Source organism: Vombatus ursinus, unplaced genomic scaffold (assembly GCF_900497805.2).
Source record: "Vombatus ursinus unplaced genomic scaffold, bare-nosed wombat genome assembly UNPS02004577.1, whole genome shotgun sequence".
NCBI classification, from domain to species: domain Eukaryota; kingdom Metazoa; phylum Chordata; class Mammalia; order Diprotodontia; family Vombatidae; genus Vombatus; species Vombatus ursinus.
The window spans coordinates 1,747,154-1,774,657 of NW_020944355.1; positions in this window are offsets into that span (position 1 = coordinate 1,747,154).

A 27,504-nucleotide genomic window follows, 5' to 3' on the forward strand; every position below is an offset into this window, starting at 1 on the left:
CCATGCTCACTCTGCTACAGGTTTCCTGACTATTGTCTAGCGTTGAAGAAGACAGACAACTGTGGTTTGTAGTTATAAGAATAGCCAAAGCCGTTCCTGACTTTCTAACGAACCACTCTCAAGTCATTATATATTTGAGCAGTGGCCAGGGGAAGCTGCCTTTTCCTTTCTCCTTTGTATCCAAATCTTTTTGGTCTGGCTCTGTTTGCCTTCTCAGCACTCTCTTTCTTCCCCATTGTGCCAAGCACAAAGTTAGCATTTAAATGCTTGTTGATTGATTGTGCGCCATAATTCCAAAGGTGCCCTTTAGAGGGCAGTTACCTAAGGAAGTAGAGGTCACATCGACCATGCCCACTCTCTAGCCTTATACTCAGCTGGCATCTTTGGGGAGTCAGTGTTGGGTTTAAAATCAGAGTCAACTTGAACTAGTCGCTGCATTTCTCTAGACCTCAATTTCCTCAGTTTAAATTGGGATGGTGGATTAGATAATCTTCAAGTTCTAAATCTATCATCCTCTCTTTTAAGCACTTTGTTTCTGGGTCTGGGGTACTATTATGACTGAAAAGAAGGCCCCTAGTCTGACTATCTTCCAGGGCGTGTTCATATTTCATTAGGAGTAGCACTTTCCTGGAGGCAATATGTGTTAGTCACATAAATTAACCCCCACCCCCGTGCGGCAGAGTTGAACATTTACCTTTGAAAATTAATATAAACACATCAGAATTAGAATGTGCTGTCTCAGGACTCTCACTGGCCATCTGGATTAGGAACAGGTGAGAAGAGATAGGCTGAGATCTCTTCCAACTCTGAGACTCTTGATCCTTTAAAATATCTTTGAGAAGAATATGGGAAAATGGAATTATCTTTCAAGAGATTTGTTCGAAACTCTTTCAGGCTGGTGATGACAAACATCAATAAAATAATAAAAAATATGCACTGGCCAATGAAGCAATCACTTTGCTATTATTCTTCATCAGATTCAAATAGGGTTGGGTTTTTTTTTTTTTGAACCTCTGATCCCTAGTCTTGTGATCTGTCCTCTCAGTAGCTTTTCAAATGATGTATCTAGGTCCAGATTTCAGTGCATGGACAGTAGAGCACAGGGCAAAGATTCCCCACATATCGTGAGTAACCACTAGGAGGAGGGGATGTGAGACTAGGAAGCCTTTGGTTCCAAGCAATGCCAGGTAGCCAGCTGCAGCCTCACAAGCACCAATCCATCACGCCCCCCCAGGCCAGGCTTTTTGCTAGGTAGCCTCACACAGCAGAGCTGCCAGCCTGGAGCTACCCTTAGGCTAAAACCAGATGCTCTCTCCTCACAGAGTGGAGGCTTTTCTCAACTCAACCTTTTCTTTTCCCCTCACCAGGGGCTCACAAGGGAAAGAAGTCCAGGATTTGCATAATCTTGAATGTGTGCCAAAGAAGTTGCCCAGGCTCACTCTCACTCTCTATTTGGTTCTAGCCCCCACCTTTAGTGTGTACCGAGGGAAAAAAATGTCTCTTGTCCTTTCAGGGGTTTTGGTTCCCTTCTCACCCCCCTCTCCATGCATTCAGTAAGCAAACTGTTGGTGTTATTAGCCACCAAGTTTTGATAATAACAATTTTAAGTAGCACAAAAACAGAAAGTAAGCAGAGAATAAAATCTAAAGATGAGGAGACAAATTGGCTTTTCTCCTCTCCATCCATCCTCCTTTAAATTAGAAGGGGAAAAATAGGAGGGGAACAGTTGACTAGAAAACAGGGAAACAGCTTCCCTCCTGAAGGAATAGGGTGGAGAAGAAAGATGCATTTACCTGGTTTGATGTTCCATGCCAGCCCCACAAATTGCCAGTCACCATCTTGCTTCTCCTGACTTGTGCCTGTCCACCACCTTGCCACACTTAGTTTGTATCCTCCTCTGTTCTCTGTCCCTCTGTCCCCCATGCCGCAGGTTCCATGACATCCGTTCACAGCTCAGGTGAAAGACTTTGTCTATTGCTCAATTTACATGCAGACAATTCAGGAAGCTGTCCTGGATGGGGCTTCTCCAGCTTCATTGTTGGCCACTCTTTCAGCTTCTTATCAGAAATCTGCTCAAGGTCAAGAGTCAAACCATGGCAACCCAGGGAACTTAAATAGTGTCTTCTTGGCCAACAGGTAGAACAAGCCGGGAGGTTATCTCCCCTCCCATTTGTCAGCCTTTCCCCTCAATTTTGGAATTTTGTTTAACTTATTAATCCCTTTTTCTTTCTTCCTTTTATTATCTATGACAGATTTATAAAGAATGATAGCATGTGTTATTATATACAGTAAGATGAAGATAATCAGTGTTCATACTTCAAGGCATAAAGTGATTGCCATGGGAGCCAGAATTATTTACCCCATTTTCTACATAATTATAGTTTTTTGACGTTATATTCCCTTTATCTTGGATTTTATAAGTATTCTATCTTATAATATTCTGTAACTTAGAAACACAAAGGCTGAGGATTAATGCATTTACTGTCCATTGTAGCCCCAGTAGCAGGAAAGATATCAACCCAGCCTAACAATTGAGAAGGATCAGTCAGTCCTCTGACTTCAGACTCTTAATCAGAGTCTGACTCAGACTCTTAAGAGATTTTTGAAGGTATTGACATTCATCAACCCAATCCGTTAACTATTAATTTGCTCCAAATACTCCTGGAAGTGGAAACCCACACCTGTCGTATCTGTTCTCTCATATTACAGGGAATTTTCCATGACTTATTGCGAGTCCTTTGTGGACATCCTCCCAGTTTGTCACCTGGAGGACTTTAGCAGCTTCAGATTATGAAGTTGTTTTTTGCCGATGAGGTCATCTATGAGCCCAGGTTTAACTTCCTTAATTAAGTTCTTCTGTCATATTTGGTGTTCAAACACTGGTTTACCAAAAGCTATATTTATGTATTTTTCTTCATTAAATGAGCCTTACTCTGTCTTCAAGGATTATATAAGTTTCCCCGCCAGTTATTTTCAAAAGCAGTAGAGTATTAGAAGAATGGCAGTGTGCTCCTGGGAGTCAAGAGAATGGATTCATGTTCCCATTAGGAGCAGCAATATGGCTGATTTCTACTATCAGAGGGAGAGGAACAATTTCCTAAGTCATATATCACAGATGGTTTGGAGGGTCTCAGAAAAAAAGGCAATGCCTTCACTTAGATAAAGCATCAGTAGAGTCTAACTAGTTACTTCTGTTACTGGATAATTGAAACAGTTGTTCCACATCAGTTATCTGATGTTTCACTGATGGTGATGAAGCTAATTATAACTGACAATTATACTGAACTTTAAGGATTGCAAAGCACTTTGCATATATTATCTCATTTGATCCTCACGATAACTTTGTGAGGTTGGTAATATTATTATCCACATTTTCCAGGTCAGAAAACTGAGGCCAAGAGAGTTAAAGTGATTAGCACATAGTGAGTGTATTTAGTGGGATTCCAAGACAGCTTTTCCTGACTCCAAATTCAGGGCTCTATTGATTATGATTATGTCATGCTGTCACTTACAGCTTTTTTTTTTTTACAAAGAAGAAAGAGAAACCATTGATATTTCGTTTATTTAGTATGGATATAAACTAGGAGATGTTTATTGGTCTTATTTCATATCTTAAACTTGACTCTTTTCAATAGTCAAACTATGATCGCATACTGAACTAGCACACTTAAAAAATCAGGGTGTTACCTTCTTCTCCAGAATAGACCAAGATTTGCAAAGCATTCCACAATTATTTAATCCTGGAAAAACGACAAGGAGGTTATTGGCTCATTGGGTTGGATTTTGTTTGTGTGTACACATGACATGCATTCATTTAAATATACATTTAGACAAAGATTTATTGAGCACCTACTATGTGGGGAGTGCTGTATCAAGTATTGTTAGAAGGCTGTTAAGGATACTATTGCAATGGCCTCATTACTTGGCATTCAAAGCCCTCCATATCAATATTTTCAGCCTCAGGCTCAACTGTTGGTCTACATATACCAGATACTCTTCTTACCCTAAACACACCACTTTCTTTTTTATTTTATTTTTATTCTGAGAGTAAAAAGCAAAAAAAAAAAAGTGCTTCCGTATACATAACAGAATACAAAAAAGAGGATTGTATATGAAACTGCTGAGCTCCATATCATCACTTTTTTTGAGTATATAATGCATTTAATTAGGTGTCTTACTTTCAAAACTGTCATGCTTACCTATGCTTCCTTCTGAACTTCCTTCTCCAGTAACAATTGAATATAGCCAAGAAAAACAAGTCTATGCAGTGACCATGTCCAAAATGGCTGCCTTTTTCTGAACCTTGAGTTTCTCACCTCTGTTAAGAAGAGGATGACATTCTTCACTAAAGGCCCACTGGAGATTTGGTTGGTCATTGCTTCGATATGCACTCCTGTCTTTCAAAAGTGTTTTTTTTTAATATTGTGGTCCTTATAAACATTGGCCTACCGGTTTTGCTCTCTTCACTCTGCATCAGTCCTATTTCCCAGGCTTCTCGGGAATTGCCCCTTTTCTCATTTCATACTTTATAATAATATGCCATCGTGCCAATAGGGTGCAATTTGTTCAAACATTCTCCTTAGACTCTATTTCTTCCTGTGCTATTTTTCTATTTTTAATCACCTTCTCAGGATCAGGAATTTCCTTTTGCTTCACTGGTATTAACCTCTCTCTTAAGCTTCCAACTCCCAATCCTCACTGGTTTCCCTGTGGAGTCTGATGTATTTCTACACTCAATTATTTCTATGCATGTATTCAGCCCTCGTTTGTCTGTTTCAGACAAGAGTCAGCTTCTTCTGATGCCCATTCTCTGCAACTTCTCTTCTGTCTTTGTATATTCTTCAATTCTCATATATGAGAAACAGCCAGTTCCATTCCTTTTTTCTTCCTTTCTACACTAGCATATTCCTTTTATCCTCCTTTTCCTTTCATCTCTTAAAACCCTCAGAACAGAACCAATCCACCCTCCACCCCAATCCCTGGAAAGGCCTTCTGCTGTTTCTTATCTAACTCCATAAGTGCGCTTTGAAGATATTAAGGTTTTTTTAAAAAATTTTATTTAGTATTTTATTTTTCCCAGTTACATGTAAAAAAAAGAAACAATTTTAACATTCTTTTTTAAAGTTTTGAGTTCCAAATTCTCTCCCTTCCTCCTTTCCCACCCCCAACGCCATTGAGAAGGCAAGCAATTCGATATAGGTTATACATGTGTAGTCATGCAAAACATTTCCATATTAGTCATGCTGTGAAAGAAAACATGACCAAACCAAACAAAACAAAATGATGTTAAGGTTCTGAAGGGACACTTGTTCCTTCTATCTCTATTAGAATTTTAGCACTCTGCCAATTTTAGCACACTTTAGCCCCTTCAAATTGCACAAATAAATGGATGTTTGTAAATTCCTCTTGATTCTTTTGTTTGTACTTCCGGTCTTTTCCTCAGAAATGCTAGAAAGTCCTCTATTCTATTAAAATGGCTTGGTTTGTTTTTCCCCTTGTAGGACTGTACTCAGTTCTGCAGGCTAGGTTGTTCTTGATTATAAGGTCATGTCTTTTTGCCTTTTGGAATACCATATTCCAAAATTTCCACTCATTTAGAGTAGCTGCCAGCTATTGTATGATCCTACTTCCTTGATAATGGAACTCCTCTCTTGCTGCTTATAGGATTTTTTTTTCTTTGAAGTGGGAGCTCCAGATTTTGGACATGATATTCTTGGGACTTCTTCTTTTGGGATTTATTTCGGGAGGTAGTCAGAGGATTCTTCCTTTCTTTACTTTTTCATTTGATTCTAATAGACCTGCATAGTTTTTGTTTATGATTTCCTAAAATATAGTGTATAGGTCTTTTTATTTTCTTGGTCAGGCATTCCATGATTTTTCCCCATATTTATTTTTTTTCAATTAATAAGTAATTATTTCTCTCCCTCCTGCTTCCCACCCCCATTGGGAAAAAGAAAGAGACAAATATGCATAATCAAGAAAAAACGAATGCCCACATTGGCTATGTCCAAAAATGTATGTCCTGTTGTGCATCTTGAGTTCTTCACCACTCTGTCAGGAAGTAGGTAATATTCTTCATTAACTATTGTCTGGAATTGTAGTTGGTTATTGCATTGATTAGAGTCCTGTCTTTTGTGATTTGTCTTTATATTTTATTACTTATAATTTATTATTTATAATATTTTGTCATTGAAGACACTGTTCTCCTGGTTCTGTTGACTTCCTTCTGCATCAGTTCATCCAAGTCTTTCTACTTTTCTCTAAAACTGTCCTTTTATCACAAGACCTTTGTGATGTAGGCAATACAAGCCTTTGTATTACCCCCATTTTATAGACAAAGAAACTGAGGCTTGATAAGGGGTCTAGACAACTTGCTTAAGGTCACACAGCTAATAAATGCCAAGTTGGGAACTCCAATAAATATATATATATATATATATATATATATAGAGAGAGAGAGAGAGAGAGAGAGATAGATAGATAGATAGATAGATAGATAGATAGATAGATAAATCTGTCCTTTTAGTCCAAGGGATTTTAACTCAGAGACTATGAACTTTTTTTTATGTTGAAAACTATTTCAGTATAATTGGTTTTCCTTGTAATCCTATATATTTTATTTTGTGCATTTAAAACATTTTATGAAGAATTCCATAGACTTCACCAACCTGCCCAATGGTCCATGACACATACACAAAAGGTCAAGAAGCCTAGATTTAGTCATTTCCTATGGCCCAGTAGCAGTCCATTACATTCATATGTCACCATTTATTTAGCAATTCCCTAATGATTAATAGCCCCTTCATTTCCAGGGTTTTGCTACTACTATCATAAATATTTTTGCATAAGCAGGTAATTTTCTTATTTTCATTATCTGTTTGGAATATGGGCCTAGTAGTAATATCACTGGGTATACAAAACTTAGTAACTTATAGAGCATACTATCAAATCATCACAGCTCTACCAACAGTGCATTAACACTGCTTATATTTGCACGGTCCCTCCTACGTTTGTCATATTCCTTATTCTGGTCAATTATACCATTCTTACAGATATGAAATGACCTGTCAGATTTGCTTTAAATTACATTCTTTAATCATTAGTGATTTGGAGCATTTTTCTTATGACTGTTGATAGCTTGGATTTCTTCATTTGAAAATTGCCTGTTCATATCCTTTGACCACTTGTCAGTTGGGGAATGGCCCTTATGAATTTCAATCAGTTCCTTATGTATCTTGGAAATGAGACCTTAATCAGATAAATTTGCCATAGAGGTTTATTTTTTTTTCCAAGTTAACTGTTTTCCTTTTATTCTTAGCTTTTTTTGCTTTTATTTATGTAAAAACACTAATTTTATATAATCCACATTGTCCGGTTTATCCTGTGATCCTCTCTTTATTTAGTCAAGAACTCTCCCCCTATCCATAGCAGTGAAAGCTATCTCCTTCTTTGCTTTTCTAATTAGTTTATGATGTGATTTTTTTTTTATCTAAGTAAACATTTACAGATTATCTTAGTATATGCTATGAAATGCTGGTTTAAAACTAACTGCTGTGAGAATGCATTCTTATTTTCCTAGAATTTTTTTTTTTGGGGAGGGAGTCAAATACTGACTCTTTACCCCAAATACTGACTCTTTGGGTTTATTAAATGTTAGGATACTCACTTTGTTTGCTTCTGTATGTTGTGAACCTAATCTGTTCTACTGATCAACATCTCTATTTTTTTAACCTGTGCCAAATTGTTTTCATGATTAATGCTTTGTACTATAGTTTGAGATCTGGTACAGCTCACTTTTTTCATTATGTCCCTTGAGATTCCTGATCATTTGTTCTACTAGATGAATTTCATTTTTTTCCTAGCTCTAAAAAGTAATCTTTTGGTAGTTTGGCTTGGTACTGAATAAGTAACTTAATTTATGTAGTAACATTTAAAAAAAATATTTGGCCCAGGGTACCCATGAACTATTCATATTCATTTAATTATTTATGTCTCTCTTTATTTTTGTAAAGATGATTTTGTAGTTGTAATTATATAGTTCCTATGTCTGTCTTGGTAGATAGATAACCAAGTATTTTATACATCTTTTAGTTATTTTAAATGAAATTTCTATTTTGATATCTTCCTGTTGGGTTTTGTTGATAATATAAAGAAATGCTGATGATTTTCCTGGATTCGTTTTTTATCCTGAAACTTTGCTGAAGTTATTGCTTCAATTTTTTTTGTTTTGACTCTCTAGGGTTTACTAAGTAAAATCAATGATGACACTGAGGTGACTTGTCCATTTGCTCTAGAAGTTCAGGAAACATTTGGATGGAGGCCTTGGGTGCACATCCTGACTCCCTCTGCTGGGTTGGCTGATAGTATATTTTCCCTAGCAGTCGAGGCCCATAGCACCACCCTGCCCACCCCTACCCACCAGCTTTATCTGACTCCCTTACCATATAGATTGCTTCTCTTTAAAACAAGGGTTCTTATCCTAGGGCCTATGTACTTTTCAAAAAGAACATATTTTGATGACTATTGCTCAACATAATTGAATTCATTTGTAATTGTGCATATTTTATTTTATGCGTATAAAAATCCAATTCTGAGAAGGGATCCCTGGGCTTCACCAGACTGATGGCCAAAGGAGTCCGTGACACAACATGTTAGGATGCTTTAAATGTTTAGGTGCTGTTAATGCTTTATAGGATGTCATATGAGCCTCTATTCCACCATTTTCTCTTTTTTTAGAGTTGCTGCTTGGCCTTTCTTCCTTCATTATTTTATACCATAATTTCAGCTCCCACGCATTCCCCTCATTTGCATTTCCCTAGATCTCAAATGTCAAATAAACTGTGTTTCAATCCATAACCAGTGAAATTTTGCTTTGTTACCCTTAGTATCATTTAGATTTTTAATCCTGCTAAAACTTTTGTTGTGCATCTGGCCACTGGCACCCCCCGTGTTTTGGACCCTAGGGCTCCATCACCCTTTAGAAAATGCAGGAGGCTCTTTTGCTTTACTGAACCATACTTCAGGCCTTTCAAGACCCAGCTTTAAAACAGTGTCAAGGTACAGCTGTGCTCATTCCATTTGCAAGTATGGGATTAGACGTTACTCGACACACAGGTGAGTGACGTGAGTACTCTCCTCTAGGTGCAGAGGTGCTCATCCACTCACTTATGCATGTGTGTTCAAGAGTTGTAACCATCTTCTGGTCTAGGTTATTGGACCAAATGCAGCCAGTCCAGGCCAGATGAGTTAAAGTTCCTCTGGCTTCTTTACAAGCCTTTTTTATGTGCTCAAGTCGCTGTCCCTTTCTGGCTGGTGGCCTACAACATACAATATTCCAATACAAGGTTTAGTGAAACCTGTCCCCAAATGTGTCTCACTCCAAGTCCCAATGGCCCCATACTCTCACCAGGCTCTTCAAAATCTGTGATTATTACAGTATTAGGTCCCTCTTCCCAGATAAAACTCCCATGATTTATGTCCTATCACTTGGAAGTATGGTATACCAGTTATTAGGGGCTGAGGAAGGATGTTCCATATTCATATCCCCAATATTTCTATGCAGGCTCATATTGCTTGCTTCTTTGCTTTTTGCCAGTCAGTGGAAGTCAGGTTAGGTGGTGGCGAAGAGAAGGGGAAAGGACTACATATTTATTTAACACTTACAATGTGCCAGGCACTGTGATAAATGCTTTACAGATATTATCTCATTTGAGACTACAACAGCCCTGCAAGGTAGGTTCTATTATTATCCTCATTTTACAGTTGAGGAAACAGAAGAAGACATAGGTTAAGTGACTTGCCCAGAGTCACACAACTACTAAGTGTCTAAAGCCAAATCTGAACCCAGATCTTCCTGATTCCAGGCGCAGCACTCTATACACTATGACACATAGCAGCCTCTTAAGTAGATAGTTAAAGATGTGGGGGGGGGGGAAGCTGATTAATAAAATTCTTGATGAACAGAAAATCTTGGCTTAAAGATTTAAAATACTTTGTGCTCTCATCACCCTAGACCAGACCTCACAAGAATGTTGACTTTCAAGTCAGAGAACCTGGGTAAAAGCCTTAGCTTTGCCACATGCCACCTGTGTGACTTAGATCAAGTCTCTTACCCTTCCTTGGCCTCAGTTTTCACATTAATTGCCTGGCAGGAGACACTCTCCAAGGTCCTTCCCATTTCTAAATCTGTGACTCTATGTCCTTCTGCCAGAATTGAATGTGTAACTTGTACAAGCTAATGACAACCTTTCTGCACCTCAGTTTTCTTATTTGTAAAATAAGGGGCTTTGAGTAAGATTCCTTCTTCCTGTCATAAATCTGTGGTCTATAATCCCCTGAATTACAACAATCAACAGCATTTACTAAACAACTACTATGTGCTGGGTGCTGCGCTAGATACTGTGACACAATCTGCCCTCAAGGAGCTTATGTTCTATTAGGACAGGCAGTGGGGACATACATGGGTGTAAGTACTGGCTCTGAGCAGAGACAAACATGAGTGGGAGTAATGGCTCTGTAGTTTCATTGGTAGAGGGAACTGGGCACATATTGATTTAGGAAACCACACATTAACATTATCTCGGTTCGAGTATAGTTTTATTTATTTTGTTAAATATTTCCCAGTGACATTTTAATTTGTTTCAGCAATGTTGTGGGCACCTTTGGCCTATGGCCCTGAGAAGGCAAGGGGCTTTCCAGGGTCACATGCCCAGTACCCAGAATACCTCAACGACATGCCTAGAACCTAGTTCTTCTTAGCTTAGAGGCCAGCTTGCTATCAACCACTCCAAGCTGCCTCTGTTTAAGTAGATCCAAAATAAATATAAGCTAGTTTGGGGAGGGAAAGTCCTAGCTTCTAGTAACTAGAAGCTAGAATGTGGAGCCTGAGGGAACATTTTGTGATTCTGAAGTGAGAAGGAAGTACATTCCAGCTGTGGGAGATGGCCTGTGCCAAGACATGGAAATGGAACATAGAACCATATGGCTGGTGAACAGGCAGCAGAGAGTCAGTTTCAGCTGGACTATGGGATGTGTAAAGGAGAGGAATGTGCCATCAGCCAGGAAAGGGTTATTTTATTGTTGCCCCACACTTAAGGAAAACCACTTCAGCGGCCATGTGGAGGACAGGCTGGAGAGGGGAAAAGATCAGAGGCAGGTGGCCTATTAGGCAGGTGGCATAACAATTGATGTAGAGATGATGACGCCCAGAACTAAGGGGGTGGCTATGTGAGTAGTGCCTAAGGGGCAGGGGCGAGAGAGATATCATATACATCCATGTACAGGAAGCATATATTTGTAACAGAAAGTCATAATGTCCAAGAGTACTCTGCCCTGGCTCAGACCTCATCTGGGTGCCACATGCTAGGAAGGACCTTGCTAAATTGAAGGGTATCCAGAGGAGGGCAACTAGCAAGGTGAAAGCCCTTTTGCTAATGCCATCTGAGCCTCAGTTGAAGGAACTGGGGATGTTTAGCCTGAAGAATAGATGATATAGAGAGAACCTGATAGCTGTCTTCATGTATTTGAAGGGCTGTCACATGGAAAAGGGATTAACCTTTTCTGTTTGTCTTCAGTGGCAGAAGGAACAATGGGCAGGAATAGCCAAGAGGCAAATTTCAGCTTGATATAAAAGGGAAAAAAAACCTTCCTAATACTTCAAGATATCTGAAAGTGCTATCAGTTGCTTCAGGAGGTCATGGGCTTCCCCCTAATTCGAGGTCTTCCCTCGAAGTCTGGATGCTTGTTTGACTAGAATGTTAAGGGCATGCTTGTTTAGGTCTAGGTTGGACCTTCTGTGCCTGGAGGGCCTGTCCGAGATAGATTCTCTGATGTACTCAGTGGGCTGCCCCCCCCATACCCAACTGCATGTCATTATCTGGACAAGAGACATTCCTCATCTAGTTACATTTTTCCATGTGGGTCTGATCATTTTGGAAAGTGTTTGTGGGTCTCCTTGGGGAGGCGCCATAGCATTCTGGAGCTCAATGCAATCAATCATCACTATTGTCTTCAAATGGCAACATCTGGAGTACATCATAGCAGCTAAGATATTCATCTTTGATTGGGATTCTGTACAGGTCAACCTCAGTGAAGGTGGTGGGCATAGGAGCTAATTGGTTATATCTTGTTTGATGTTGAAAATAACAGGATAGTGCCGGAGCAGACTTATCTCTATGATTGCATTTATCAAGACACATTGGATATTGTCTCCATGTCGTATGCATGAGAGACAATTACTAAAGGAAAGCCTTTAAGGGTAGGGTACATTTGGTTTTACTGAGTCAAATGTGTTTTTTTTTAAATAACAGCAGCTGGATCTTGTATTCCCTACAATTTTCAGTTAGTTTTCTGACTGTAAGTATGTGGTCTGCTGGGGGAAAAAATTACAAAAGCCTGCCTGTTCCCTTCTCATATTTTTTCCGAGTAGACCCTCAATATATGAGTAGATAATTGTCCCATGATTTTATAGAAGTGAGAAAGTAGGCAGCATGGGTCAATAGTTACTGAATTTTACCTGGTAACTTTTTTAGAGGGAATATCATTTGTGATTTTCCCCAGTTATTTTTTATCTTTCCCTTTAAGGTATCTTGAAAATTGATCCCTGTCTGTCCTTAAAATTGTGTCTCCTTCTGGGTGCACTTTGTCTGGTTCAGGTGTTCTTCCCGTCTTTATTTTCTTTAGCACCATTTCCACTTTTTGATACAGCACTTTGGGGATTGAGATATTAAAGTCCAAATTATGAAAATAGATTTTTATAGAATTATTGGCAGATCTGTTCCATTTTTTATTTGTTCGTTGTATTACTTCCAATTCCCTTTCTAAATGCTCTTGGGATGATGTGACTTTGTTAGGTCTCACACCAAGGTTTCTGTCTAGTCATTTTCCCTTTTATCCTTAGTAAGACAATATTGCTTATAATCTCCTACCATCATCCCTCTGACATTTTACAAATGGATTTGGAGCAGTACAGAGCTTGGCTGTCATATATTCCCATTTGGTAAGATCAAGTGTTTGCTGGTTGAGGAGGCTCCTAGGCCCTCCTGGCTTCTTCATGGCAGTCAATCTTATGCGTTAGTTAAACTTCTTCAGAAAATGGTGATAATAAGAATTTCTTGCTCTTGTTCTTGTTCTCAGTCTCAGTCAATAACCAATATGAATGGGTCAAATAGTTGCTATAATTGCATATAGAGTCCTCATCATTAATCTTCTAGTTTGGCCATAATTTTGACTTTTTTTCTCTAGGTCAAGTTCTGAAGTGAATAGATACAGGTTATTCTGAAATGCCTACCAAATCAGTAGCCAACAATTTTTATTCCATTAAGATAACTGCAATTATTAGATTGTAAGCTCCTTGAAGGCAGGGACTATCTTTCTCTTCTTTGTTGTATCCCCAGTGTGCTGTGTGCACAGTGCCTGACACGTAGTAGGTACTTAACAAATATTTATTGAATTTATTGAATATGGTCAGTTTTATTTTTTGTGATACTGCCTAGTATTTACTATAGTTGAGTACTTTCTGTCCCACTTCCTGATGAAAATATTCAAGATACAGAATTTTGGAACTCCTGAGTATTCTTCTAACTTTCAGACCTTTAAATTTCTTGTAACCAAATCTTTTTCCAATATAATATCACCAGCTTCAACTAAGCCCACTTTACATTGAAGTTATTACGTATTGAGGTGTGTTTGTGTGTGTGTGCATGTGTGTGTGTGTGTATAAACTTGATTTTCAGGATCTTATTGAGTCATCCACGGGGAAAAAAAAATTATCTCTGGCCCAGTGATGCCATTACTAGGCATCAAAAAACTTAAAATAGAAAGAGTCCTGACATACTGCAGAGTGGCTAAACAAATTATGGTATGTGGGTGTAATAGAATGTTATTGTACCAAAAGAAATAACAAAATGGACAGTTTCAGAGGAAACCAGGAAGATCTGTATGAACCAATGTAAAGTGAAGAGAACTAGAACGCAATGATAGCAAGAGTGTAATGAAAAACAGCTTTGAAAGACCAGTAAAAATATTTTATTCTATACTTTTCTCACAATCCTTAGCAGGTAGAAACATGGGTTGGCATGTAAAGAAGTATGTCTCTATGGAGTAAGTAGGTTTCTGAATACAAGCCATTTCCTGTAGGTTCTTATGGTATACATTAAAACACATGGTCATAGTGGCCATAAAGACAGTTTTTCAAGCACTGGCCTTGGGGATAGTTTGTTGTGTTTCAGGGAAAAGATCTGAAGACTTTTTTAATCTACCAGTCTGCCATTGGCCTCAGAGCTCTAAGAAAGGTTGGGCTTGATTTTTGGATTGGCCTTGAACACAGAACTAGAATAAAGGGAGGTAAAGGATTAGGGTTAGATATGATTGCTTGTTGAACACGGAAGTAGAGGCATTCCTCACATCAAGGACCATTTCTCTCTGCCACCACCATTCCATGTTTTGTAGTATTTTTAGCTTAATTCAATTGTATCCATTCCTAATGGCTCCATGTATACAAAAATGAATATTTGGAATTCTTGGGGGAGGAGCCAGATTGTTTTACCAGCCTTGGGATGACAGAGGGCTCTGGTTATGTAATTGGGAACCTCTGGGACAGGGAAAATAAAAGGGCAAAGGACATTGAGTCTAAGATGGGGAGAAAGAAGAGACACCCGGGATGACATTCCTAGGTCAAAGGATTTAGGGAACAAGATCTAGATCAAGTTGTTAGTTTCTAGACAGTATAGGGGTAAAGGATACATATGGTTTGGAGGAAGACTGATATGTCCATCCTGGAATTCATTTTCCTTAGATCCATTGGGATATAGTAATTCAGAAGTAAAGGCAGAGGTGGCTAGCTCCTAGAGGAGATGTGTATACATCATGCAGGATGGCAGGCATTCCAAAGAAGAGGTTTGTTCCCAGGGTGATGTCTTGAGTCCTGTGGTGCTTTCATGGTGGATGGCAATGTCATTGGGTAACAGGATGGGTATGCATTCCTCCAGTGGAATTAAGGGGTGCTTTTCTCAATAATGGACTCAGTCTTCTGGCTGAAAGTTATAATAAGGAGTGCCAGGTGGTCAAGACAGAACTTCTTGTTCCTTTTGGTGAACATGTTTAATACATTTTATTGTTATCTGTTTTTGGTAAGGTTGGTCTTGTCTTTTCATTAGATACCTGTTGTTATGAGGTATCATGGAATCCCATATGCTTGCTTCTATATCAAAAATGACTGTCTAAATGAAAGCAAACAGGTCATCAACCTCACATCTGCTCTAGCAGAAGCCTAAACATCACATAAGGCTAAATAGTGATCAAGAAATCTAATAAGGAAACAAAGTAAGTGATTTCACATCATAAATGCACAAAAAAGTCAGCTAGAACCCCATGACCAATAGGAAATGGAACTACCACCAAATCCTGCCCTTGAGATGGGAAACAAGATAGCCTTCCAAGCACAGCCAGAGACAGGCCAGAGTCATGTGTTGTCTTCAGAGCTTTATACCTGGCTGCAGCACAAGGAACCCCAGGGTAGTCAGAAATCCATAGTATGGGCCTTGGAAACACCAAGTATGGCAGGGACCAATACAGGTATGAGAACATTCAGATTGGGATACCTCAGGGCTCTGAGGGTATCTAGCAATCTGTCTTGAGTTGCCGTAGAGGACTCTGGTACCCTGAACCTCAAAAACTGAGGGTTGGGGGAGGGCTAACCCCGGGGGGAAGGGATTGGCTTAGGAACTCAAGTGACCTGGATTGAAATCAACAACCCAACCTAAAGCACAACAGGGAATAGAATCTGGCCCTGGAACAAAGTCTCAATTGGGGAACTAAGGCAGAAGAAATAAATAAAAGATGACAACAGCCACTATAAGGTATTATTGTAGATTGAGAGATATTCAAAAATCCAACTTAGAAGAAGGGAGTGTCAATATAACTTCAAGTAGTTGGGATCCTGGGATGTTTTCCCTCTTGGTCTTATTGAAATGCTATAATGCAAAACAAGAGAGAGAGGTGTCATCTTCCTAGGGTGGATACAGAATGAAGGAGAGCAAGTTGAAGGCATTCCAAGAAAGAGATTCTTTCTCAAGGTGATATTGTGGGTCCATGTCTAGTGCTCTAATGGTGGAAAGCAATGTTTTTGATAGCACGATATGGACTAGACTCTTTCAACGGGGTTGAGGGGAATTTTTCTTACTAACAGGTCTAGTCTTCTGGTTAGAAGTTGTGACAGGAGGTGCCAGGTACTCAAATGACAACATGACTACTTAGAAAAAATGAAGCAAAATATTTAAAAAAATGAAATCAAAGCTCTGGAGGAAAGAATTGGGAGGGGAGAACAAATAGCTAAGAACAGAAAATTATTAACTTTTCCCAAGTAATAGACTTCTTGAAAGTTAGAATGGATCAAATAGAAATCAGTGATTCCATGAGACAGCAAGAAATATTCGAATAAAATTAAAGTATTGAAAAAATAAAAGCAGAAAAAAAATGTAAGATAGCTGAAATTAAAAAAAAAAAGGCAGACCTGGATAATAGGTCAAGGAGAGATATTTTAAGAATCGTCGTAATTCCGAAAATTGTAATAAAAAAAATTGACACTGTATTTCAAGAAGTCATAAGGAGAAAATGCCCAGATACATTAGAACCAGTAGACAAAGTGAAGAAAGAATCCTTCAATCAACTCTGGAAAAGCAACAACAACAAAAGGCAAATTCCCAGGGATGTCACAGCCGAAATTCAGAACTCCCATGTTAAGAAAAAAATCCTGCAAGCATAAAGAAAGGAATTGAAGTACTAAATAAACACAGTAAATCAAGAAGTGAAGATTCAGAAGGGGAGGGGAAGAAGCAAAGCAAAGGAATGGTAAATGTCTGAACAAATACTGTTAATGTGATGGAATATTATTTTTGGTCATGGCAATGGTGGGATTTGTTTTGCTTGACTGTGTTTATTATTTTTACAAGAGTTTTATTCCCCTCCATTTTTAATGGGAAGGTATGTTCATGAGAGTTAACAATGATGAAAAAGGTCATTGAATCATTTTTAAAATGTAGTAGAAGAAAATTCAGAAGGAAGCTCAGAAGATAGTATTGAAAGTAATATCTTGGAATTATTAAGGTTTTAACAAGTGGCATGAAATGGAGACTTACAGTTTAATTCACAATATTTTTTATGAAATGCTGCTTAGAGTTTTTTGCACAAAGTTATTGCATCTAGGATAAGAAGGGCAGAAGTTGCCTGGGAATAAAAATTCTCTGTATCAGATTTCTTAGACAAGGATTTTTTTTTTAATATGAATGAACAATTCTCAAACAAATTGCAAATTAACTATCATATTAAAGAAAGCTTCAAATCCACTAATAATGAGAGAAATGCAAACAAAAACAACCCTGAGGATTCAACTCACACCCTAGAAATTGGATAAGATCCCCGAAGGTGGCAATAGTCAACGTTGGAAGGGTTATAAAAAGACAGATTTTTGTGGTCAGTTGTATGCTAGTCACATTATGTTTCAGTCTGACTCTAGTATGTTATTGGTAGATATGAGAATCAGTACAACCATTTTGGAAAGCAATTTGGAATTAAGCAAATAAAGTCATTAACTTTGCACTTTGACCTGGAGATTCCACTGCTTGGCATGTATAGCAAAGAGGTCTTTGACAAAAAAGAAAAAGTAACATCCCTTATTTACCAAAAATTTTATAGCAGCATTTTTTGTGGTAACAAGGAAATAGAAAAAAAGGGGTAGATGCCTATTGACAAGGGAATAGCTAAACAAACTATAGTACATGAATGTAATGGAATATATTATTGTGTATATATATATGAATATAGAGAAGCATGGGAAGATTTGCACGAACTATTACGGAGTCAAGTAATTAAAGTGAAGAAAACAATACACATGACTACAAAAATGTAAATAGAAAGAACAACAATCACAAAATAATTTAAAATGAATGTTGCAAAATGACAAAAAGTAAGCTTTGCCCGAGAGAAATGAGATGGCAACCCCCCGACTCCTTTGCTGAGGTGGGAGGTCCTTGGATGTGGAACATTTCCTATAGTGACAGATTTTTTTTGATGTTTTGATTGATTTTTTATATGCTTGGCTTTGCTAATTTTTGTCTCTTCTTTCTTCTAAAAAAATTCTTTGGCATATGAGATGGCTCTCTATTAAGAGTCAAGTGGATTCTTATGGGGCAAATTTAGGCACTAGAAACAAAAGATCAATAAAATATATATTTTCAAAAAGCAATTGGTATAAAATGGTGACGTGATTTGATATACAATCTGCTCATTGTGTACGGTTGTGTATATGGAAATGCTCATATTTTATGTGATGTTTAATTTCTCAATGAAAACACATTTTTTTTAAAATAAAAGCTTCTCATGGTTAAGCCATGCTTTTCAGTGATATGTGTATCTGACTCCTTCGTTCCAGTCTCATTTCAAATCTCAGCTATGTGATTTTTTTCCAGAATGACTGTTAGTCATTCCACTACCCTTGTGGACTCAGGTTGCCATGGATACTGAGAATCAGGCAATCATTCTGTCCATCACCACACATTTATTAAGCACTTACTACATGCAGGCAAATGTCCAATAATGTGCTATGTAGGTTCTGGGAATACCAAGACCCTAAATGAAATAGCCCTTCCTTGCAAAAAATGCTATGCAACCTGCAACCTCTTTACTTTCTTTTACACTTTGGTCTATAAACTGGAGGGTTCTGTCACTACTGGTAGATAGTGGAGGATAGTGGGATTAAATTCTTTCAAAATCTTGTAGTAACTGTTAACAATGTCTGTTTTTTTTTTTTTTACAAGGAAAACTACTATCCATCCTAAATATTAGGAAACATTACAAATGTTTGTGTGTATGTATGTGTGTGTGTGTATATTCAAAGAAACAGAAGGAGACATTAGATGCATCAGTGTGTATATTTTTTAAAAGGTCCATCTGTTGGGGGAATGAGTAGATTCCTGTTTCACCTTTGCATCAAAATTTTCTTGGCAAATTGAAAAATTCAAGCAGAACCATTGAGGTGAAAAAAGGAGAAAAGGAGGTTTAACACATCTCTCTCCTAATTGTTTCAGTGATAATAATCCTCATTCTCCTCCCTCCACCTTCTTTGTTCATGGATAAAGTATGCCTTCGAAGGGGTATATTCTCTGACCCACTCTATTTTTTTTTTTTGCTTTTTGGTGAGGCGATTAGGGTTAAGTGACTTGCCTAGGGTCACACAGCTAGTAAGCGTTAAGTACCTGAGGCTGGATTTGAACTCGGGTCCTCCTGACTCCAAGGCCAGAGTTCTATTCACTGCACCACCTAGCTGTGCCACCCACTCTATTTCTTAATGGACTCCAAACCCCACATAAGTAGCTTTGAGCATAAGTGACCACTTAAACATCGGTACCTACAACAAACGGGAAAATGGATGATTCTTCGAGCAAAGTTATTTTGACTTTGTGTTCCCATCACTAGGTATAAGGACATATAATGAAACTGACCCTATCATAATGCATTCACTGTGGTCACATGGATTTACTCTAAAAGAGGAAGTTTGGCTATGATAAGATTCTATATAACTTCTATCAGGTCTGGATCTAACAATTGCAAACTGCTATCTCATAAGGCAAATGAAGACAAACCTTTTTCCTAGTTCTTTTTAATCCTAGGTAAAAGTCAGAAAATAATTTGGGATGGTCAGTTCATAATTCATAACTCCACGTTACTCAAGGGGCATAAGATGCCCATGGCATAACAGGTGGGAAACTTTCACATTCAAAAGGAAACAGCAAAATGGGAGAACTGCCTGGAGAGGCTGCTATCATTACTTTCATAAAACCATCCTCTCAATTTTCTCTGCAACCATTCTCTGGAACTCCCTGTGACAGCTGGAGGTACCAGTCATCACTTCTTTTGGGCAGCTGTTGACATTTTCCCGAGCTTGGTGTATTATTGACTCTATAGCATGAACACTGATACCTGCATTCTAACTGAGAACAAATCCAAACTGTCCCAAGGGGTTCCACATCCTACAGTAAGCTTTGTGGCTCACATTTTAGAGCACAGTGTAGTTGTTACTTTGTTAACATTAATGATAAAAGACTTTAAGGTGGTTTCACAGCTGTAAAACAACACGTAATATTGAGAACATCATTTGTGCCCGCTGGGTTCATATTAAGTGTTTAAACACTTAACTCTTTTTTTTTTTTTTTTGGTGCCAGTAGCACAGCCCTATGTTCACATGACATTATTTTGATGGCAAACATTAATTATATAAATCGACACTCATAAAAATAAGACACTGATATGAGATTTTACACAGTAAATTAATTCACGCGACTTTCTAGAGAAGCAATAGGGGCTTGTTTAGGACATAATGGCACTTATTAACGTTAGCTACTGTGGCTTAATGGAACCCAGAGCCCTAGGAATTGTGTTGTGTATTTATTGTTCTTTCTCCCAGGGAGAAGAGAGGTTGCCAGTGAGTTCACTCTGCCTCTCTGTTTCATTGCCAACCTCTAGTGTCTTCTAAAGTGAGATCTTGGATCCCAGATGGAAGGGTTTAGTCAATATCAGTGTTCGTGATTGGAGCACACAGTGAGTGTCATTTCAATAACTTTCTAAGTGAGCTCTTTGGCATAACTTGGAATAGAGATCCTACTCACTGGGGATGAAAGCCATTACACAATAACAAACATTAGCAGTGATTTGAAAATTTGTCCTGTCTAAAAGTATCAGCGTGATCTACTGTTCATTAGTTTTTAAATTTATTGCTCAACATTGTTTGAAAAGCAATAAGGTCAAGTAATAGGCTTTGAAGTTCATCAGTTGACAATTTGTGCTGAAGCATGGAAAAATAATTTTATAAGGCAAAATAAATATCCAGTGATTTTCCACCAATTTATTTATTAACGATCTAAACCAGTAATCATAAAAATCAAGTAATACGCAAAACAAATAACCTGTCATTGATAATCAATGACCAGTAATCCATTATTGATAACCAACAATGATCAATGGTCAATCAAAAGCCAATAGTCAAGTGAATAACCAAAAATCAGTGTACTAATAATAACCACCAATAATCCCAAATCAATAGCCAATAGCAGATACTTAATGCATAGTTAATGATCAATAACTAACCATCAGTAACAATAACAATCATATAAATGGCCAGTAATCTTCCCTTTGGTTGAGTGTAACTCTATCACACATGTCAGCAGAGAGGTGATTAGTTGAGTGACCAGATAATTACCTCATTTCTCTAGAGGAGTATCTGATATTATAAATATAATAAGGGCTAAGGAGGAGACAGTGACATTATTTTAAACCTTAACATGCATCATGCTTCTTATTTCCATTCCCTTAGTCTTTATCTTTAATAATTATGGTATAGGTATTAATCAAATTCCAAGAGGTCAAGACAGGCTATTAAGCTCATAACATTTTAAAAGCAATCAGAATTTCCTATTGTAGGTTTCAGTAAGTGCCCTATATCCATGGGAAGCCCTTTGCTTTTGCTTCATGGACTGTGCTTAATCAAGCAGTACAATTTATTCTGCCATTTGTTCCCATGTTAAGATATGAGATTTTGAGTTCAGATTTTGATAATCCAGTAGTATGCTAATCAGTGATAATGTAATGCTAATCAACATATTCTTCACATTATACTTCAATCTAATTTTTAAAAAAGGCAATAGATAAAATCCAGGGGTTTATGGGATTTTGTCTCAAATCGGAGGTTCTTATTCTGGGGTCCATGAACTTATTTTTAAAAATGTTTTGACAACTGTATTTCACTGTAATTGGTTTGATTTGTAATCCTATGTGTTTTATTGTATGCATTTAAAAATATTATTTTGAGAAAGGGTCTATAGGCTTCACCAGACTGCCAAAGGGGTCCATGATACACAAAAGGTTAAGAACCCCTGTCTTAAGTCCTGAAATTTGGGTCCACCATGGCTACTGTTTGTGAAGACTGGGAAATGGTCAGAGGAAATGAAAGTAAGAGGGAGAAAAAGTAAGACAGCTCAAATCCATAAAATAGCAACAACAATGTTCAACACACAATTATTTGAATAGGCCTTAGCAGTAGGGGTCACATTTACAGAGGAAAAATCACCAAATTAATTAAGTATACATATATATTCTAAGCAATCTCTTCTCAAATATATCTTAGTAATAATAATCGTAATGGTATTTATGTGTAGCCCTTTAGATTTGCAAAGCGCATTATATACATTATTTTATTTGATCCTCACAATAACCCTGAGAGGTGAGATTTTACTGATAAGGAAACTGAGGCCAAGAAAGCTTCAGTGACTAGTCCATAGGCAGACGTTTAATGTCTGTGACAGGATTCTAACTCAAGTCATCTTGACTGTTTTTAATTTATGCTCCAAATGACCAATAGTTAGCTTCTTCGTATAAAGAGAAATTCTTCAGACAAAATCTATGGAGCATTTTCATTCTGAGATTTTAAAATGTAAAAGCAATTTTTAAATTATCGTATTTTGTGAGAATCAAGAGTTTCTGTTAAGCATAAAGGATTTCTATTCTCACTTGATTTTTAGCCGACAGCATTTTTTTTTCCCACAGAAATTGTTGTGGAAATATTCTCACAGAAACCGTCTGTTTAGCTCAAGGTCTATAAACAATGGAGGTAAAAGCCTATGGTTTGGCTACACAAGGTCCCTGATGATTCTCTGTTGACTATGTCTTAAAGATAAAGATTCTATTTAATGAAATAGCTTTTTAGGTAATAGAAACAAAAAATACTAATAGATATTTCTACGGTGTCTTAAAAGTTTGCAGGTCCCTGGTACAGGTATTATTTGAGAAGGCTAAATTCTCAAGGCTGAAGCCTGTATCTATCTTTTCAAAGGCAGGGGCATTTTTTTCTTTTATAGTTTTGATTCTAAATTTAAAGGGCTTTTCCTTCCCACAATGCAAAGATTCTAAATTATCTCATGCCATTGTTTCATATAAGAATTTCATTTTCACATATCCGTTTAGACTCAGAGATCTAATGAGATAAGATATAAACAATATGCAAACCTTAAAGCTGTATATCAATGCTAGCTTTTATTATTTTGATTAACATTAGACCCTACACTTTCTAATTTCACATTGTGACAAGGATTTTTCATTCACAGCATTCAAACTCTTTCTAAGCAATCTATGCAAATTTATATTCTTACAGGGAAAAAATATTTGCCAAACATGACTTTTCCCAAAATACATTGAAAATATAATACTGTATATATACATCTTTAGGACAAAAATATAATTTTTTTTCTCAAATAATAAACTATACCAGGGTACCATTAAGGAAAGGTTAGCTCAAAGAAAAACATTCAAATCATTGCTTTAGCAACATGAGGGGGAGTGAGCGGGATTAACTTGCATCTAATAATCACTTGAACATAGAAAAATAATCAAGGGTTATTGCTTTCTGTTTTAAAGAACTCTTTCAATATAATTAAAGACACTCTGTTCTACTCTGAACAAAAATACTTTCTCCATCCTAGAGGAACATTAAAAAATATATCTAACACAGGACATAAAGTAGAAAACCTCCTGTATTCTGTAATATCCAGCCCTGTGATGCTGAACTAGAAGAAAAGAATGTAAGAAAAAAATCCTCATAAAGACCAAGTACAAAATTTCAGCCCTTTTTGCCCCCAAATTACCGATCCGTGGTGCAATTAATTATACATGAAATCGTTAAATATTACATACATTTTGTAAGCCAGAATGTAGCTATTTTAATTTGCTTGGGGCTGTTTTTTTTTTCCTTTTCATGCTACATACATTATTATTGGCAATAATTCTTGCTTCCCCACATTGTCTTTTTTGAAGCAATAATATCTTAGAAGAGCAGGAGAACCCCACCCCTTATCTCCAGTTTCTTCTGTTTTTATTCTTTTCCCCTAAGTGGCCAAATTCTGAGTGAAATTATTCAATCACATTGAGGTTTAAAACCTAGATATCTGGGATGCTTAGAATAACTTCTTATTTAGGTTTATTTTTACTCAGAAATTAAACACTAAAAAAGAGCATTTCCATACACATAGCACAATACAAATGAAACCACAGTTCCCTATTTCATATCACTTGCCTTTTGAAAAGTGCATACTAAATTCTACAAGGAAGAAGCATTTATTAATCACTTATCATTTGCCAAGTGCTGTGCTAAATGCTGATGATACAAAAAAAGGCACAAAAACATTCTGGCCCTCAAGGAGCTCATGGTCTAATGAGGGATAAACATACAAACCACTAAGTATAAACAAGATACAAGCTTGTAAATGGGAGGTGATCTCAGAGCGAAGGCACTAGCAGTAGAAAGGACCAGGAAAGGCCTGGTGAAGGAGATGAAATTTGAGCTGAGACTTGAAGGAAGCCAGAGCAACCAGGAAGTATAGGTTCTAGGCATGGGGCACAACCAGTGTAAAGGTACAGAGTCCAGAGATGGAGAGCCATGTGTTTGAAGGCAGCAAAAGTAGCAATGTTGCTGGATCATAGAGTATGTGGAGGGGAGAAAAGTATGAGGGCTGAGAGCATAGCAAGGGGTCAGGTTCTGTAGGATGTTAAAAGCCAGGAGGAGAGTTTTATTTTTGATACTGGAGGTAACAGGCAGCCGCTGGAGTTCTTTCAGTAGGGTGAGAATAACACTGTCAGCAGACTCTTGGTGGGTCCAGGGGTGAAGTAATGAGAGCTTGTACTAGGGGCCTGGCTCTGTGAGTGAGGAGAAGAGAACCTATCTAAGAGATGTCCTACGAATGAAAACAGCAAGACTTGGCAGCAGATTAGCGACTTGTAGAGTGCCTATAACTGAGAGGCCCCATCTTTAATTCCTGCTATTGGGCAAGGCTCAGACTTGTGGATGTCTGCAGTTCAGGAGTTCTAAGCTTCAGTAGGGTTAATGCCAAGCCAGTGTCTGCTCTGATTATGGCACCAATATGGTGAGCCCCTGAGAAAAGAGATGGTGCAGGAAGAGGAGGGGACCTGGATACCTAGACAGGGCTGAGGCAGCTCAGGTTGCCCAGTAAGCAGCTCAAAGCTTCTCTGTCAATCAGGAATGGGATCAAGCCTTTGAGTAGCCAATGCATTCCAGCCTGAGGTAGATAGAGAGACTCGATCTCAAAAATAAATAAATAAATAAATTAGTAAAGGAGTGAATGGAGGAAGAGGAGGCACCGACTGTAGATGGCTGAGGAGGGAAGGACAAATATAGGACAGTGACTAGTGTGACTGGCTAGAAAAAGCTAAAAAACAATTTCGAGGGTATGGGGAGACATTAGAAAAAATTTTGGACTGGGAAACAGGCCACTTATTTCTTCTTCCCAGCTCCTCTCACCTACTTACTCTCCAGGCAATCTTGGACGTGTCTGTTCTGTTCCCTAACTCTTTAGGCTTCTCATCTCAAATAATATCTGACTCTTTTCAACTCCAAAATTCTATGATTCTTTTCCTCCAAGAAGTATGACAGACTAAAAATTATAATTTGATTTAGGAGTCATTGAATAATAGATGACGATGATATTACTACTTTGTTTGACCCTTTTTCTTCAGCGAATCTGTGATTTCATCAGTCTGGACTTTTCGTCCAATAATACATATGACAATTCATCTGTACCTGTCCGTGGACCCACCTACTGCTGCACAGGAATTGGACAGGAGATGTTATTCTCATACCTCCTCTTTGGGGCCACACTTATTCTTTATACTTTTATAACATTCATTTTTATTGTTTTGTAGTCATTATTTCTTTTAAAAATTCCTTTTGTTTTATTTTTCAATTAATAAGCACTTGTCTTCTCTCTATCACCCCTCTCTCAATTGAAAATAAAAAGGAAAAACAAAACCCTTGTAACAAATATGCATAACCAATCAAAATAAATGCCCACATTACCGTGTCCAAAAATGTATGTTATGTTCTACATTTTAAGTCCATCATCTCTCTTTCAGAACACAGGGAATATACTAATATATGGGATCTGTCCTCATCCCACCCTGTCCCCACTTTGAGTGCCTTCCCTTTTAGAAAATGCACTCTTTATAGTTTGTATTTATTTATCATTTACTTATTGGTATGCACATTGCTTCTCTTCAATCGAATGGCAACTACTTGAGAGCAGAGAATGTTTCATTTTCTCCTTGTGTCCCTAGCACTTAGCCAACTGCCTCATATATAGTAAATGCCTAATAAATATCGGTGAATGGATGAAAAGATCAGAAAAAAAGACTATAGAGGAAGGGAGAGCAGTTAGAAGGCTGCTGGCAGAATCTGAGGGTCACATGATGAGGTCCTAGGCAAGCGCAGTGACGATGAGAATAGAGAAGCGACAGATGATGGTGAGATGAGAAAGAAATGAAGGAGACTTCTTTATAAAAATAATATAAAATGTCAAAACATGATACTTGCATACAGACCTTTTAAAAAGTGTTTTTAAATTCTAGTTCTTATATCCCTTTTATAAAAAAATACGAACGAAACTGGTAAAAGGTTGGTTGGACTGAATATCACAGAAGAGTTCCAAACCCCAAAGTTTAGACTATTGACTACCACCCCCAGGGGAAGGGTGGAAGTTCTCTTGTTTGAGTCATCCCTAATTGAAGTAGACAAAAGACTTCAGCACATTACTATTGGGAATAATCCTACTGTGGCAGGATGGATGATGTGACCTAGAAGGTCTTTCGCATCTTGAATTTCTCTTACAGCATTGACAGAATGTTTCTCAGCCACAGAAACATAAGGGGCATGGGTGATTTCTACCTTCTCTCAATCTGGTGATGCTGTCAGTTTCACCACTATAAATGATCTCTCAAATACTCTGTTTCTATTTTACAAGCTAGTTACAGCTCTCTGAAGACATTTCTCCTAAAACACAAAACGACTTCACTCGCGCTCAATGTGCATTATTTCAAAACTTCAGTGGATTTGTGGTCTCTTCAGTATAGATACTCTTGCCACTGGTGGAGATCAGAATCTGTCTTCTTCCTCTTGTAATTCTTAGCAGTTATCATTGAAATTCTTATGAACAAATTTTTGTTGAATTTTGAATGTTTTAAACATGTTGAATGAGTCAGTGTAAATCTTCCCTAGAAGAGCTGTCCAATATTCTGAAAGCCTCCTTTGAGTCCTTACATTATCTTGTGGATAGCCAGTGCAGCATTCAAGGTGTCCATCTGTTAGTTATCATTCTCTTTATATGAAAGTGACCCACCTTTTCTTATTATAGATGTTTTGGACTGTGTCATACACAACTTAGTATCTTTTTCATAGGTATGCATGTACATATACATGTGCTAACTCAGTGGGTTGCCCTTGTTGCAATGTAGGCAATATGGATCCATTTACTTTAGTGTTCTGAGGTTCAGTGCAATCAGTGCAATAATATAATCTGTATGTCAGCCACAAGCAGCATCTCTACAACCTCCTTTTCGTTGGACTTTCTATGGGATGTCCTCCACGTCACTAGCCCACTTACATTTGGTAAGATT